The 19,053-nt window shown below is 34.7% G+C and overlaps 1 protein-coding gene across 10 annotated transcripts in view; it reads right to left on the bottom strand.

Annotated features, from left to right (window-relative positions):
- The window catches only part of unc-13, a 261,538-nt gene that overhangs the window by 120,876 nt on the left and 121,609 nt on the right, over positions 1 to 19,053 (bottom strand). Inside the window, exon 1 of one of the 10 annotated variants that reach the window (XM_076371401.1) lies at positions 10,185 to 10,440. The exons of the other annotated variants lie outside the window; for them this stretch is intronic. The gene's annotated coding sequence lies outside the window, so the exon portion shown is untranslated. Of the gene's footprint in view, positions 1 to 10,184; positions 10,441 to 19,053 lie in introns of those variants that run through there. 10 annotated transcript variants of the gene reach the window in all.

The raw sequence follows: 19,053 nt of genomic DNA, 5'->3' as shown, positions 1-19,053 counted from the left end.
ACTTCTTGTATCGGAAGCTTATTGTGAGAATTTTTAAAGACTGAGTTATGCCAAAAGGACACTTGATTATTTTATTTCAAATAATGATTATGAAACATAGCATTACCCCATATTTATTGCAAGGGACTTGTTGAAAATTATTATTGAATGGTATATTTAAAAGCTTTAAGTTCTGTTACTCATTGATTTTAACAAATTGTTAAGTAGCTCCCGGTAGGTAAAGTGTTAATATACTCTTGCAGAATAGTAGCATAAATGTTTTATTTAAAAAGTTATTTCTTAATTATCAAAGCAAGAGTACCATAATGAAAAATCCATCTGTGTGCTACTACGCTGCAGAAACTCATTAAAATCAAGATTCTTTAACTGAAGATTTTCTTTATTATCCAGACAAATATAAAATGTAAGCAGTAAGTATATCGAACTCCAAGATAATGAAGTAAGTTTCTTTTTCATTTTTATTTGAATAATCAACTAACAATGCAGAAATCGGTATATAAAACTCCGTATTATTAATGGTCCCTTTAGGATAAGAAATAAAATTTCTTTATGCGCAGGAAGTTGCATATTGAATGAAGGATGTAATCGTGGAGTAAAGGTTAATCTCTTTGAAATTCTCTTCTTGCTGAAGTGGCTGGGACATCGCGAAACAAATTTAGGGAGACTGAAGGACATAAGCCAAACTGTTTAAATGAATGATCACCGAGAATGCGAAGGCTCTGCTATGGTACATGACCAAACAGATTTAGCTAGGAGCATGAGGGTCTGTGTGGACGCAGAGAGAAGTTCCTGAGTGTCGTAGCAAGACTTAAAAGGAAAGTTCGTCAGAGCGATAGACTGGGAACAGTGCCAGAGATTCCTGCTGAGTTCGATAAGACCATAAAATAGAATTCAAGGTCTGGCACGATTCGTACTTTTTATTCGAACCATATATTACAGAATTCTGCCATTAATTCTCCAGTAAGAATGAGAAAATAATAAAACTGAGTGGAAGTAACGAATGTAGAGTACATTCTAATATCTTCTCATTGCACATAAACGACCAATGTTCAAGATCAATCACCTTTCAATTACTTACTCGAAGCAATAAATACTCAACTTCGTGAAACTTAGATTTTGTTTAATTATCAATTATATTATATAATATATAATTATATATTTTCACGTTGTTTCAATTAAATTTTATGTTCACTGAAAAGTGTTTACCCATGTCTTTCCGCAATTTTTAATTTATTTTCTCCTGGGATTGAATATAATATTCAATAATATTCATAGTGACATAATATTCAATATATATGAATGAATGAATTATTAAAGAAGTGTAAATTAATGTTTGAACAGGCTAAGAGAATGTACATTTCAACAAATCTTGCTTTCCAAAGTTTTCCTTTACTTTGCAAAAATCTCCTTATAAGTAAGTGTCTGCAAACAATTTGAGTTAACGTGTTGCACCGTCAACGCATTGATATTCAAATCTGTCTTATCGTCGAACAACTGTCGTGTTGCATTCGTAATCAGGATGCGGGGATTTCTTACCGCCGAAACAGGAATTAGGTGCCATTAAGCGAGTACTCAGGTGTTGTTCGCAATGGTGTTTAATTGAGAAACGCCTCACTAGCACGAGCTACGCGAAAGCCTCGCATAGAACAGTTGAAGCAGCGCGGGAAAATCTGTTCATTGGCTCAGATTTCGGGTAGATAAGGTTTGCTGTCGCTTTAATCACGTGGAAAATCGACCTACTTGTCAAGTCACACAGAACACCTTGAAAACACAAGTTACAAATTTCGATAAAACATTGACGTACTGATTTAAGTTATTGAAGGAGGCATTTCTAAACAATTATTAATTGATCCATACTTTCAATGGTCTAATTCACTATTAAATTTCTATCTACGTATATAAAAAAAATCCTTTACTTTCTGCATTCCACAATTTTCATTTAATTAATTCAAAAATAATTTACTAATGCCATTATTCGTATTAACCTCAGAATTTCGTTTATTACACACACTAATGTGTTTTGCCACGTCTAGCGATAACCTGTTGGCGATACATTAATATTCTTCCCCGCATGTTCAAATTAAAGTCATTGGGTTCAGAAAGGTTTGTAGAATAATACTGTGTAAGAAAAGTTTGACAAATTCTCATAATACAGACACAACAAATGTTCAAAGTTGAAAGATTGAATTGTTTTCAGAAATTGATTTTCTCACAAACTGTGGGTGAATGAGAAAAACAAATTGCATACTCAAATTCAACATGAGAAATACTAGTAAGATCACCCATTAAACCTTCTGTAACAAAGATCGTATTAATCAGTGCTATTGATATGCTAATAGTATTCAGTATCCAAATTGATTTGAAAAATAAATAAATAGATAAAAATACATAATTTCACTTAACACTAAAACTACCAAGCAATTAAAGTGACTTTTTGAAATCCCTGTATAGAAATTCCAAGAGTGCATCTATGAAACTTTAATTGATTTACAAATCAGTTTGCGTATTACTAAACTAATTTCTTTAATATTTTCTCAGAGAAACATCTGTTACCTTCTTAATCATTGCAAAAGAGAGAAACTAGGAATGTCTCATTTTGATTCGTTTGGTATTTTTAGTGTTAAACACTATAACGAATATATGAAGAAATCAGGAAAAATGTATTATTACAATGTAAATAACGATTATATATCAACCATAACAAATGCTCAGTGGTACCAGTGTTAAATGGCCCCGCGTCGCTCGTAGTGTTTACGAGGGCAGAATTCAGCCGGTTCGTATTGATCCCGGCACGATTTCGATCAGTCGCGGGTGGGGTTCGTGTACGTGGAAGAAAGAGGATCAAAACAACCGCTGTGACCCGGAAACAACCGTACACGTGTCCGCGTACCCCCGACCGAACGATTTCCTGCGCTTTCATCGGCGATGCGCGAATTCCTCTCGCCCTTTTGCACCACGCGGCTGGCTTTCAGACTCGTTTCCCTTTCTCCGCATGTCCCGGAAGAAATACGTTCTTTATGAAGTCCATAAAATTACTCGTCAACCCGTTGGAACGGGGAGAAACGCGCCTTTCGTGATCCAGAAACGACATCGCGATTCGACGGATCATCCGGGACATCGTAAAACAAAAAACTGCGCGAGATGGTGCGAGTTTAAGCTCCCGCAAGTGATTCCGTTTCAAAACTATGTCACGGAGCAGCATTTCTGAAACCTGTTTGCCTCACGGTGTAACGTTACGAGATTTTCTTGTGGGAAATGTTAGCGTTGATGTTGGGTGAAATATTTGATTGATTTTAACACCTTATCGACCATTCTTGATCAAGTCAATCAGTCAACTATAAATTAGTACGGTTTTTGTCATCACGTTGGAGTGTATGTCTTTACTTGAAAAACTTAGTAATTTTAAAATCAAAGTATAAGGGAATTTCTTAATGTCTTTCTGATTGTTTTTGTTGTAAACCGGAAATTGTAATAGGTTACTGACTGTTAATCATTCGGAAAAGCTGATTTAGTAGGTTTGCTGTAAATAAAGTGTTGATAGGAATGGTTTCAAGATTGTATTACTTTCAGAATATCAATGTTTATGGTTTAATACATTTACGATTAAATTTGCGTTGTTGGTTAGTGAAAATTCCATTTGAATTAGAGAAAATATAATTTGAAAATATGATATGAAATCAATGATTGTTATGGATGGTTCAATTTGTCTTTTTATCGAATATGAATGTTACAATAGTAAAAGAATGTAATTCCATAAAACTATAAAAAGATCGATGTTGAAATTTGAGAAAGTATCATTTTAAAAAAACAAATTCTTTTTATTACAATATTCGCAGCTTTCAAACAAATATTTTTTGCCTAGATGGTTATTTTTGAGGAGTTATTAGAAACAGAGATACTTTCACTTTTACAGAGGCATTTGTCTTTGGAGACTCCCTCAATATACAGAACAGAAGTCGCTTAATTGCAGCTACTTATCTTGGTTGCACTTAATGTTTCTCATTCTAATCCCTAATCCATTCAGATACAAGCAACCCCGAGGAAGAAAACAATTCGTAATTCCTGGAAATCCACCTAGCTCGATAGCTCAAGTGATAAGGTTCCCAAAGCGCGACTAAACGGCCACTGCCGGTATCCGTGCCTGATGCGCCCGGCAATTACTCGCTGTATCTACTTGCTTGATACTGTGTATCCTGTGAAGTTAATTCCTTCTTCTATTCTTTGATGACAAGCTTCTAGAAACTAATTGTAAACAAGTATCTATTGTTAAAATCATAAAAATGTACGAAACTAAAGGAATGTTAATTCACAAAGAACTGGAAATGAGGTAATAAAGTAGAACTAGCGTAAAATGGTCAGGCAAAACATTGAAATTGTTTGGAATCATATTAAATATCCGTTAAAACATTAAAGTATTGAGAATAAATTATTATTAAAAAGTATCTTTATGCTATTAAATGAGTAATAAACCGAATAAGAATAAAAATATATTAACAATGAACATTTATTCAAACTACAGTACAATTACCAAATAATTCGTTTATCATTCAAGGTATTTTCCGCTTGCGTTTCACCACCTGTTTCAGTAAATTCTCAAATTCATCTCTATTCTTATTTAATGTAAATACATTACTGGAATGAACAAGAATAAGTTACTCGAATAATAAGGATTCATCCAGTTAATTACACCAGGTAAACATTTATACGGAGCAATTGAAATAATCCTCCACTAAATACACGTACACTGGCATACTTGGAATAACATCTCCCTTGAAAAATAAAGGAGCAATCCCGTTTCACAGTTCCGACAGTTCTCGCACGTGAATATTGAACCACTTTCGGATTGTGTTATTTTCAGATAACAAGTGCACATGACAGCATAAGAATAGAGTAGTTTTTTTCTAAAGCGCGTTTGCTCGACCATGAAATAATAATTCTGTTCATTTCCCCAAGCAATACTTATTCGAACCGTGTTTTCCCGGCTCGTGTGTCTACCCATCAGTTCCGTTTCCCCAAGGTAAACCTATCTTCCTCCACATTGTTTCCGATCCGTGGTGCCCTTCGATTAAAACAATATTTATACGCTCGTGTCTTTCCTGATTATTATCGCTGCGGATGTAATACAAAGCGCGTCGCATTTCCGAATGTGAATATCGGAAAATCGATGGCCTCCCGTGCAAATACTACGGCGCCATGAAACCGCGGCAACGTGAGTGTAGAATGCATCGTGCTGAATGCATTTCTCGGGATAATTTCGGCCATATTCCCATTGGAGTTGCGCGTTTAATGATTTAACGTTTATGCATACTTTATAACCGCGCCACTCCGCCGATTAGCAAAGTTTCTCCGCGTTACCGTGACGATAAATTCGGGCTGCGGTAATGACAATTGAATCGTGAACTGGTAATGTGATCTTTATCCAGTCGAGTAAAGAATGGAGTGCTCGATTACTCGATTTTATTGGGCGACTAACGATTCAGATAGAAAGAGATTTGGGTAGAAATTTGTTAAATGTATTTGCAAAATTTTATGGTGTCTGTTCTGAGGTATGCGTGGGGTGTTGCAAAAGTTTCGAGGATGCATTTTTAATTGTCTCGCGTTAGTGCTTTCTGATATTGAAAATGTGAAACTTTATGAAAATAACAGATACTCCCGCATTGAAAGATTCCTGAAACTTCTGCAGCAATCTGCGTAATATAAGAATTCGAATCATTGGGTTCCAGATTAAGGATCTGGACAATTCAGATTGCAGAACGTGGCGACGAGATTAATTAAAGCTTCACTTTTTCACTCCTGAACGTTAATGACCAAACGAGATCATTGGATTCACAAGAAGCGATTGCTTCACTGTTAATGAAATTTTGTAAGCTTATAGAGCAGTAAAAAATGAGGGAGTATTTTTTTATTGTTTGACGCTTAATTGCAAATGGTGGAAACTTTCTTTTGAAAATTGGTACCTCTGAGGAAAATTAAGAATTGAAAAATAAGATGTGGTTGCATAATTGGATGTAGAATAAAATTCTTATAATTTTTAGTTATTATTCCCAGATTATGGGCGTTTAATATAGAGATGGCCACACCATTCACTCTCCACATTTTTTTCATTATCTGGAATATTATCTTCAGTATGTTAGGATTCCCCAAAGACTAAAATTTTCTATCCGAACATCATTTATTTTCACCTTTAGTCTTTAATCATCTTTTACATAGAATTTTACTCTTAAACGCGAACCTCCACTGATAAGGAGAAATACCCCTTATTTTCGTTAGGCGTTAAACATGTAGTTCTCTTGGGAACATCCGTAAAAAATAATTTCTGGAACAAATACGCGAAACATATTATTTTAACCAATAAAATTAATTCCTTTAAATATCTAGGAATTTAATTTCAGAATAATTTCAATTATCCAGATCACTCTTTAATAAACAATAAAGTACTAATAAATATATTTTACCATTTTCCTTCTTTAAATCATAAAGATAACATCTAAAACTCTGATACTCAAACAATGATATTAAATGGAAGTATAGTCGAGATTTTAATCAACGAATTTAATAGATTCACACGTGACAGTCTAATAAAGACTTTGCAGTCTCCCATCGCTGGAATTCAATTCCAGCCCAATGTCGCGATAAGAAGCGATCATGGTGATAAGAATAAAAGATATTGGTGGGGTTTAAGATGTCGCTCTAATATCGTCATTCGTTCGCTATAAAGTAAGTACTATGGCGTTCCCGTTTCGAAAAAGTTACGTATCAACCGGCTCGCGCACCATCCGGATATTATTACCTACTCTAATAATGGCTGTGGAGTCTTCGCGCACATAAATAGGAATTCCTTTTCAAACCGCAGCTTTATCGTTGCTGCGCCTTCAGTTTTATACCTATTCAAGGTGGAGCGGCGGTTTGTCTCATTTATCGACCTTTGTACAATACCATGTCATAAACGTAATGAAAGTGAATCTCCGTGTGAGTCGCTTTTCGAACATCATATAGTAAGCCTCTCACATTTTGATCGACTGCTGTTGAGAGTCACTTGACAGTTAAGGAATGCGGATTTAATTGGTCACTTCACATCTCATTTACGATGCTAATTTACTCTTCGTCAATGATTGCGCATGACTAATCAAAACTATAAACAGAACACTTATTGGCTAAATCGTGTAGCGAAATGCGCAAACGAAACAGAATGCGATAATATGAGTAGAAGAGAAGAATATAGATGCGAAGTTCCTTTATTCTTATTATTCTGAGACATTAAAAGTTTGAGTCTTTATTTTTCCAAAAGAATCGTAGATATTTTGCCACAAATCGCGTGCATTTGGTGGAAATAAGATATTGATACTCATATTCATTTTCTATCGTCATATAAGCCACTTATTGTTTTTAATGTTGGAACAATTAGAAGTGTTAATATAATCATTGGAATAATTGTTCAAATTAACTTGCAAATCGGTTAATTCCACGAAAGAAAAAGTAGAGAAAAATCCAAAGGTATACATTTATCCTCAAAATTTCTCTTTAAATGAAAAATCAAATAAACGTTATAGAATTTAGTTCTCTTCGTTATTACAAGTGTAGGTTTAATCTAACGAACATGCACAATGCATGAAATACTATAATATTCAAGTAATCTGTATTATTATCTCATTTTTCGCATGACCAAAAGAATTTTTTTATTTAGTGCTGCTAAACTCAATAATCCGAAATTTGATTTCAAATGCAAACAGTTATAAACCAATTGAGTGTGTTGGCGATCAAATTTGAAAAAATTTGAAAATTAAAGTTGATCTTATATCTCAATATGTCGCATTCTGTTTCGTCTGCGTTCTTGGTTACGCATGTCGGACAATAAACAGTAACAAAACCTGAGCATCACGAGTGGACGTTTCTCGTTGCGATAAAGAATATCGTTCGGAATTTTCCCAAGGGAAGGAGTGCATCAAAAAGGGACAATCGATATCGTGTACCTTTATTCTCCCAAGCGAAATTCAACACCGATTTACAAAAAAATTATTTATTTCCGACCCATGGTTCGGAAAGATTTGAGGTAGAAGGTACAGTCATGCTGTAATAGTGAAGACCAAACGTTTCTTTCCATTCTGCGCGTCTTTTCTCGTCGAGGATCGATCGTCTTTTGATTTAGCCCGGTGATCGTGCGGATTCCTGCAACGACCGGATTGTCGAGAATTTTTTCCTCGGCAACTTCGAAGAGAACGAGACGGGAGGAAGCCAGGCCGTAGGAAAAAAGGTGATTGGACAGACGATAAGTGGCTCGACAGACGATTCGCACCTGCGCCTGATTCCACTTTAATTCGACTTAAGCTCCTCTAAGTCTTAATTCAGTTAAGCGTGAAACTCTGTAACCAATCAACGTCGGATCCACCTGTGACGTCAAACACCTCGGCTCGATTAACACTAGATTTACGGGCATTTAATGTACAGTTTGTTCTATGGTCGTTAGAATAATTAATATTTGTTCATTTAGATATTGGAAATTAGAGGTTTAACACTAAAGATACCGAACAATCCGAGTAACATGTTTCTACTTTTGTATAAAAATTCGAATACCATGTTTCTTGAGATTCAAAGAGTCTCTTAGTCTTGTATGCAAATAGAAGAATTTAATTGAAAATTCTTTGCAGAAACGTTTTGACAATTTAAATACTTGCAAATTAAACATTCTGAAGTGGGTCCATTTTATCTGTCCGGTTGTTTTAGTGTTAAAAGTAGACAATTGGGATATGTTTTTATGTAACTGCATCAATAAAAATCGACCCAAACATATATTGAATAATGTTTATAAAATTCAATATGAGTCAAGTTGAATCGTTCCATAAATCTAGTGTTAAATCCCACTATTCTCTTTCCGTTTTCTCTTATTCATCAATAGATAAGGTTCTTTTTATAAATTGGTCCTGCGTACTCTGTTGTTTCGTAAATGTGTTTCAGAATTCTTAATAAGGCTAATGCAATTATCGCTTATCTGTTGAGCGCGTATCATAAACATCCATATGCTTTTTTAACTACTTTAAATAAAGTGATTCACGAATTTCAATGTTAAAGTTTGCTTTATCCGTTTAGACGAAGTATATTTAGACAGTGGTATACAACAAATTTTTGTTAATTATAGGTTACGTAATTAAGTATAATAATTAGTGAAGAATAGACTTGAAATATTAAATATTCATTTTGAATTTATGGGTGAAATTTTATGTTTCTCCATTATGGTAATATACCACTGATATTCAATATGTTACATGTGATTACTGTATTTTAATTAAAAAATTTGTTACTATGTAATTCATGAAATCATAAGAGATATATAAGGTACAACCTCAGATGGAAGAGGAATAACAATTTATGAGACTAAAAGGAGGAACGAGTATATATTACGTGTCCAGAGAAAGAATATGGTTTGAGGTGAGACGAAAAATTCCAGAATTTATTCTGACCATCCACATTCTTATGTCAAGTGTCCACTTTAGGATTATATTCTCCAAAGTAGATTCCTCTGTTGAACACAAACCAGAGAGGAACCTTTTCCAGATCTAGAAAGCAAATAATTCTATCGGATACGAACGAAAGAACTATCCTGTCACATTTGTTCTTGAAGAAAGACTTCTCCAGAGGACATACGTCAAATATTAGTTCTTGCAACTATACCCTTGGGATAAGTTTTCTATTGAGAATGTACATCGAAAATGAACGCTTCATTAATTCTATTACGTTGGTCAAACAGTTCTATCATTTTACTTTTCAATCAGGCGGTCATGTTATAATGCACTAATAAACACTGCAAACAGACAAATTAAAAGAAGATAAAAAGTTTTGGAGTGAAATATAAAATTCAATAAACATTAATTAAACGTAGAGAAATTTTCCTTTAAACTTCATTTAAAAATGCGACGAGTCAACCTAATATTTACCAACCGTATTTTAATTCTACAAGTATCTCACTTATTATATTTACCCTCTAGAATAAAATTCTATTCCATATACAGATCAAAATATAAGCCTTGACCATTAATTTTGACAATTAATTCTGACCTCTATCAATTGTTTCTATTTTCTAGGACAAACTTTTACGTTCTTTTCAGTTCTCTGAATAATTCCCTAGCACCAGTTCCATCTTAAAATAAATTCCGATATTCACATCCTTATTAACAGAGTTTCTGCTATACCAGTAAACGTTTGCTCTCCAAGTAACTATCTGTTGCTCCAACTCCCCCGAGTATATGTCCAGTTTCTGAGTAACTTCTTCTCACTTCTGCACCCCAGTGCAAAGTTTCCAAGATTCCGTTCCGAAGGGAGCGCAAGAGCCTCTCTGGCTGCTCTCTCATGGACACACAGCGTTAGACTACACCTGGACGAAATCATTCTAACTTCGGCAACTCCGTTCCCATTCTTGAGGGACTTTCCGAGTCAGATACTCCTGCGGTCAACAGTTATCGCAGGCAAGAAAGTTCCGACTTCCGCGTGAAAAATGAAAATGGAATTCGTTATCGCGGCACCGGGTTCTGGAGAATCATCGTCGGCCGGGGCTCATTAATCCGCGAAGCTGCCACTGAAAGTTCCCGGCGAATCCGTAATCCTTCGTGCCGTAATGAACCGTTAACTATGGAGAATGCAGCGGAGGTCATGAATCGAGTTAGCAATGCTGGTCTCTGAAACAAATCTTGGACTGAAAGCACCTCGTTCGTTTGCGGAGGGTTGATTATGCAGGCTATATAAAGAAATCTGCCGCGATTACACCGGTGAGTATTATTGTAAGAGGTACCTGGTCCTTCTTTCAGGAGGAATGGAGGTTATTTCATTCTACCCCTGCTGCGTGATTTCATATTCTTCCGTATATTTTGTAAATAATTTCACTGCAATAGTCGGACTACGAATTTTAGAATTCGTGGCTTGTGAACTAAGTGAATTCTGGTTGGATAATAATGAATGGTTTCCTGTGCTTGAGTCCGTGTTATCATTGGCTAGGTGTATTGTTTAACCAGTTAACTGCGTTTGACGAGTATATACGTCATCTTAACACTCGAAATGATACTCATTTTTTTAACGATAAATTAGTTATTCTTTCGAATACACATGAAATTCTTCTTCGTTTTGCTTTAATTTCTCATTAAAATATATTATAGGTGCACTTTCCCTGCTTTTGACGAGTACATGCTTCTTTGTTAAATTTCATTGCGCGCACAATATGATTTTTCAAATTAAATTCCACAGTTAACAGGTTAACGCTTGATTTAGGCAGCAAGTCAATTTGACTCATATTAAATTTCGTAAACATTATTTGGTAAATGCTTAGGTCAATTTTGATTGATGCAGTTACGAAAATATGTATTTTAATTGTATATTTTTAAACCCCTAATTTCCACAATCTAGAGGAACGAATATCAATATCTCTATGCGCGATAGAACGAACTGTACAATAAATGTCCATAAATATAGTTTTAAGCAGATCTTACAACGATGGTTTCGAAAATTCGAATCGAACTTTTTGTGGTTAATTCAGAGTAAAAACAAGCTGACACGTTTCTGACCGCTTTTGTCATCATGCATTATTTATAAAGATATTTAACATTTTAATTTCATATTTGAAGAATTCCGAATTCAAATTTCGTCCCTGCGACGAGAGTATGAATTTTCTGTATTTTGTTAGTAATTTATTTGTTTTTTTGGGTAAATTCATGTTGTCTTTAAAAATGTATAGGGTATTAAGCCAGGGAATTGCTGAGATTATATAGTTTTGTGTCTTATATTTAGTGTAATAAATGTTTGTTCAGTTTGTAGAGAATTTAGTTACGATGAAAGGATTTTCATAATTAAAAATGAATCGTCATTTCATTATATAAAAAAGAACCTGTAATACTTATGGAATACTTCGAACGTTGAAAATTAAATTAAAACTCTTGATCCAGTCAATTAAAAGAAGGAATTATGCAAATTGGGAAAGTAATAGTGAGCAGATTAAATATCCGACAATTGCTATAGCAAAAATCTGCCTATTCCCACAAACCAAATTAAAGAAAGTCTGAGATATTAAGATATTTTCCATAACACTTTGCATATAAACTCTAGAACGGAAACAGGATATTTTCCCAGTAATCTATACTTCTGCATAATTGACCTGCAACTATGTTCATCGAATTTTCGTTAAAGGCCATAATCTTAAAAGCTACCTTGAAAAGCGCAACATCCACGAACTAAAATTTGTAATAACCTGCTTTATCCTAAAAAATTCGTAATAAATATAATCCTAACATTTATGAACTTGAATTATACAAATTAGATTATATGGACCATAAATCAGAATTATATCCATTAAAACTTATTCGAACATAGTGCATGCCACCAAGTTCCGTAATAATTCAGAGCACACAGTTACAAGATTATGCAGTGCTTTTGGGTCGCCAAAAGGTTGTAGGTCGATGTCGAGATTAACGCGAAGACATGGAACACGGACGAAGAAAAGCTCGGTTGTCCTGCGGGATGGTGTGCTTTGCACTGAAATTTCTCGTCGCAGTGTTTACAGAGGGAAGATATATCCGCGTGAACCTTCCCGGGGGGAAGCACAACCGCACGAATTCAGCGGTGAAAACGGCGCAGGGGGTGCGAAAGAGAATAGGTTGACCGTATAATTACTCATGCCGGTGGTTGGTCCCGCATTGTTTCGAAAGTTTCCTTCAGCGCAGCCAGTGTCGCACTTAAGCCGCTTAATGCAATCATAAATTTTAATTTTCAATTTCGCCGCTGCGACGACGAGCCTCCCCCTTCATGGCTCGTGTTTCCTCTTTTTCCTCAACATTTTCTTCTTTCATTCGTTCACTGTCATTCGCTTCCCAAAGTCAAACAGGTTGACCGTTAACCCCTTGCCCTATAATATCGTGTCAAACTCGTGGTGAAAATTATCAACCGAACTCGACAAATACAAACATTATTCATTTATTTTTCATACAAATGAAATATTACTTGATTTTTATCATTCTTGTATCATTAACACTCGAATTACTGAGTAGTTAAATTGACTTTTTGAAATTTTTCTACAGAACCTCCAAGAGTGCAGCCTCTATTGAGACTTTAATTGATTCACAATTTAGTTTCTGTATTGCTAAAATAATTTCGTTAATAAATTCTCAGAGAACCATCTATTATCTTTTTAATAATTGCAAAAAGAAGAAATCCGACATATTTCATTTTTACTTGTTTGGTAGTTTTAGTGTTAACACATACATGTTAGCATACTGGCTAATTTCCAGAAAACTAAATTGTACGGATGGCAATTTTCACTGAAATTGGCTTATATCATTATACATACAAAAACTCAGATATTATATTCTTGTGTAATATATTTTAAATAGGTAATCAATAGGAATCAAATTAAATTTTTTTTTTTAATGCTGCGGTAATTAGTAAAGTTGCATAGCTGAGTATCTATATAAAAACCAGATTTCTCGTTATTAGCACGCAATATGTTACAATGAGCATGTAGACAAGGAATGAGCATCCAGTTTTTTTCTTGTATTAAATTATTAACGGTGAAGTAGCTTTATTGACATTTTTGAAAGAAATCATTGGGCAAGGGTTTAAATTGGAACTAATAGAAATTTCACAAAATCTAATGTGTATTAGGTAGTCGACTAAATTTTGAAAATATGGTATTGTAAGGGTTTTGGAAAAACGGAAGAAGGTAATTTAGCAGAATGGATTGTGCATAAATCACTAACGTGATGTAAAACATAAAATATTGTGCATTCATTTTGTATTAATAAAACGAAATAAACTTTTCGGAGCATATAATGTTTGATGAACTAGAAAATAAAATGTTACAATCCGTTATAGCCATTATTGCTTCAATTTTTTTGTGTTTTATAGATTTTTATATAATTAGGTTGATTTAATGAATTACTATGAAAATTAAATTCTAAATTTGATGCAAAAATTATCTAAATTTGTCTGGTTCGGTCAGTATGTTAAAAATACTGGTATTAATCTGTTTATAGACATTGTAGAATAAAACTTGTTTTCTAGTAACATGTTTATAAACTGAAAAATACAATAATAATTTAACTGAAACATGCGAAAAGTTTTACCAAACTTAATTATTCTTAAAAAAGTAACCACGTAACAGGATTAATTTGGGGTATAAGGCAGCGAGATAAAGAATGCATTAGCGCTCATAAGGACGCAAAATTTTAATCACACAACCCTTTGCTAATAATGTTTCATTAATAAATTTTTAACCACTAGATATCCAGAGAATCTGAAACACTTCGCGGAGAATAAACTTTTTAATCTACATAATTTATGAAAACAACGCTGAAAAAACAAAAGCACGTTTTCCGAAGTTTCCCAAGTAATGCTCAAGCTTTAATAACTTGAAGTACCTAATTAACCCCATGAATTGAAACCCTTTACAAAATAAAATGAGTCATCGATAATTTACCATAATCTACGTTTATCGAACCTAATTTTTTTACCCTTTAGATTCAGATCTAAAATATATTTTATATAATATTTTATTATAAATATGAAATTTCAATTTCAAAATGAAATATATCGTTAACCAACTAACTAATACATACCAATGTACATATTCTTATCAACGAATTACAAAATATACAAATTTAAGTCAGTAAATCGCAGTTGAAATACTACCAACGCAGGAAATACAGTTATTTCAGTAGCAATCGCCATCCAACAGAACAAACAATATTATAATCTCAAGTTACATGATTTTGTACTTCAATAATTGCTTTAGCTGATGCATGAGCAAACACGTCGTGTCAACAATACATTAATATACTATAGTAGAAGCCAGTCGATGGAAACGATTTCGCTTCACTTGCACGACAATCAAGAGATTCGTAGCTCACACTTATGAGACCTTCGTGAAAGATATAGAATCTCGTTACGGTGATCGTCACGTAGTCCTTCCGCACCTTTTTCGCCTGTCCTTCAGGGATATGGAGGTCGGTGGTTACGCAGGAAATAGGATACGAAGAAGGTGGAACGGGTGAGGGTAATCCCATTTCCGGTTATTCTCGAGGAGGGGCAGAACCGTTTTCTCGAAGAAAGATTTCACTATCAACGACCACAGTTACGCTAGCAAACGCATCGTCGATCTTTGCCGGGACACATTTAATTACAGGGCGTTGCTGCATGAATAAAACTCAACAGGTTTCGTAATTTCGCGTTCTAACGACATGCTATCAGTAATAGAAAGTGGAGTACAGTCGACAGCTATGTTCTGCTTACCATTTGGATCTATTCTGCAATGTGAAACGAAACGATGTTGCATGTTCGATTGATTTCTTCGTTACTTTGAAAGTGCCATTTTTGGAAAGTGCTTAAAATTGTGTTTAAGGTATTAATAATTAATTGGAGTGTTATGTTTCAGGAACACTGTTTATAATGGAACACGACATGATGACAAACGAGATCAAAAATCTTGGTTCTTTAATATTTATATTATAGTTATTTGATAATAAGGTTATATGTTCCTCAGAAAAGTCAGAAACACGATTTTCGTTTTACAAGCTGACATTTTTCTTTTTCGCACTTACGATTCGTTTTCTGTTTTCTTCCAAAAAAGGACAAAAGAGACTTTTCGCATTGTAAAAATATTGACCCTCCGAAATTTTGTAAAATACAGCTAAACTAACATCTGAATGGAATAACAAACAGTAAAGTACAATAATAGAACTTACACAGAAATAAAGTAATAAAATTGTATTTAAGAGATGAATAATTTATTACAGAAAATAACACATTATTTGATTTCAAACATTTCAATCTCATTCCATTCCATTTAAATATATTCACGATTTATCCACGATTCCTACATTTATTTCACCGGTCATCAGACCACAGACGAAAATCGCTTTCTTTTTCAGGGACGCTAAATCGCGCGCCTCCGTAAATCAGCGGAATTGATCGAAGGAAACCTCCAAGATGTTTCTTAAAGACAAATCGGGACAAAGCCCGGTCGTTCGTCCGAGTTCAAGCCGGATTATTCGCTCGGGGGAGTCTCGGCGGCGCTTCGAGGCGCAGCGCATCTAAGATGCACGAGGCCGTCTGGCCATTTGAGTTGTTCGCCCGATAAAGTACGACACGAAAGAGGCATTAGCCCCTTCAGAGCAACTTTCGCCCTCCGGTGCTCGTGTTTCTTTATCCCGCAGTCATTCGGCTCGAAAACGCGGTGGACCAGGCCGGTTACGGTTCAAAAGCGTTTAACGATTAATCAACCGATTAGCCGGAGTACAGAATCTTCCGACCGTTAACACTAAAACTACCAAGCAGATCACAATGACCTATTTCTGATTTCTTCTTTCTGCAATTATTGAAAAGATAAGAGACGATTCTCTGAGAAAGAACTAAAGAAATTGCTGTAGCAATACACAAACTGAGTTGTACATCAGTAGAAATCTTAAGAGATGCACTCTTGGAGTTTCTGTTAAACAATTTCAGAATGTCAATTTTACTGCACGTTTAGTGTAGAATTTCGTCTATATCTCTAATATGCATGTGCATGTGCTCAAGGTGTTGTAGTTTTAACACTAAACGCACCGGCATTTTGTAAATATATACCAGTCAAATAACTGGTTACAAAATAAAGGAAAACAAGTTGGACGATACATTTTTCTTAGTGTTAACAGGAACGAAAGAAAAGACAAACATTGAGAAACTGATTAATCGGATAATATAAGAATTGATGTGAAATTAATTGAACGAAAGAAAACGCGGAATATTTTGGTCAAATTTTAAAATCGGTGATTTAGTGTTAAACTATGAAATTTCAGTTTGTTTTATGAATAGAAACAAGAAAATGTCATTTAATCCTTAAGGAAACGTAATGGCGCCCAGCGGGCACAAGTAATTACATTTATGTCTTTTATAATGTAATAGGAAGAAATTACTTTATTTATTTTAGGTAACATGATATTGAGGATTTTCAGTGATTCATTTGTTGATCAGTACTAACCAATTACGGCAAATAAGCACACTAGATTGTTAAGCGTTAAACGTATGTCTACGAACGTATTATGAAAGCTTTACAGGAAAAATATGAAAAATCGACTATTTTGTTGTTGATACATTATCTGAGCATTGAACTCGCGGAATGAACTCAATCTTTGCGCATATATCAAAAGCATATATTTGAAAAGAATCGATAAGTTCCGATATTTTCTTTGTAATTTTGTTTTAAAACATTTAAAGCATTCGTGATTCTATTCGTGGACTAAACTGGTAAACTGGGCGTTAAAAATTGGGACATCCAATATATACACTTGCACACGATCGAACGATGAAAATAATTTCTACAAATAAATATTTCGAAATGTATCGAAGATAAGATTAATTAATTCCAGCACGGAAACGGAAGTTCCGTCATCGGGTCCCCTGCGTTGCCGCGCCTGCAGTCTCGTTTACCAATTTTTAACGTCGGTGAACGTTCAATTAGTGTTGGTTAACTGCGGTGACAGAGCGTCAGAGTGTCAGTATTAATAACGACCGCGTGGTTCGCGGCGCGGAATCCAACGGCAGCCACCGTTATTTATCGGGTGTTCACTGATTTGCGAAATGGAAACTGTGTGCGGACGATTAACGCGAGCATTCATTTCTTTGAATGCTAATCGCGTTGATCGTGACTAGCAATATACAATGTTGGTGAATATTTTTTCGTTTCCATTTATTCGAAAAACGGTGGATTGCAAAACACGTGACAGTCATTTATAATTTATTCTTATCGTTAATTGATGAATATAACGTGCGTAACTATTTAATTGTGATGAATTTAGTCTTATTGTTAATTGCTAAATATAATATCTGTAACTGTTTGATTGCGATGAAATATTAAATTAATTTTAGATTATTATATCGTTTTATTACTCCAAAATGAATTGAATATTCTATCACAGTCCAAGTATTAATAATTACAGTTACCAACTGTGTATTTTATAATTACTTATTAAATATTCAGTACATAGAATTTCAAATTCACCAACAGTATTAATAAAAGATTGACAAGATAAAGTGAAATAAGAATTGGATTAAAAAAGCTTTTATTGAATAAACTTTTACCAAAACCAGACCTTATTATTAAGAACTTAGAAAACTGTATCTGTTATTAGAAGTTAATCGGGGTGCAACTTAATGCGAATCGTTTCTTTCCCATCGAATATTGCTTTGGTGATACTCTAATGGCTTCCTCTAAGCAAATGTGTTTAGCATCTGTCAGGAAGTATATCGGTGATATTGGATTTCCTTTGTAAACTGAGCCTAATACCTTGAAACGTAAACTGATTATTAAAAAAACAGTAAAGTTTCAAAGAAATATCTCGGTGAACAATGAAATTCTCAAAGTATCAGAAAATATCACGCATACAACATGTTATTGTATTAAATTGTATTAGGTAGACCAATAAGTTCGTGCCGTTTGTTTTTTTACCACACAAAATAATATTTTATTAAATATAAAATTCTTATAACTTCGCGATCTGCTCTCGGATAGCTTCTACCAACTAAACTGAAGCATAAAGGTTTAGTCATCGAAGTCCTCGTATCGCTCTGTAATTACAAAACGTAACGCGAGAAGTATTAACACGGTACAGACTTATGGGACGATCTACTATTAACCAGAAAAGTAAAACTACATACAATATCGTTAATTCTATCAATTATGCCTGTATCTATACAAAGAAAACCCAACATTCCACAACAATCCCTATCGTTCCCCGTACAATTAACATCCGCGAAACCGAAACCGCAGTAGCCAGTAACACACTGGTCCGAAAAATCAGCCTACCCGGTGGTCCAATTCCTCTGGCAGCGGTGAAATTCATTAGCCCTCATCAACCAGTGATTCGATTGCGCGCTGTAATCCGCGGCAACGGTTCCATCTCGCGGCGGCAATGGCTCTCGTCGCGCAGCACCGCGCTGCGTCGCGAAATTAATTTTTACCGTCGTTTCTAACGTGATAAAACGCTTATCGTTCCAGCAGCGGACGCTCGCGCCACGATCGCACGACGCGCTCATAATAAACGAATC

Source organism: Nomia melanderi, chromosome 10 (assembly GCF_051020985.1).
Source record: "Nomia melanderi isolate GNS246 chromosome 10, iyNomMela1, whole genome shotgun sequence".
Classification (NCBI taxonomy): Eukaryota; Metazoa; Arthropoda; class Insecta; order Hymenoptera; family Halictidae; genus Nomia; species Nomia melanderi.
Note: the sequence above shows the minus strand (reverse complement) of the source record. Positions and strands in the feature narration are given on the sequence as shown.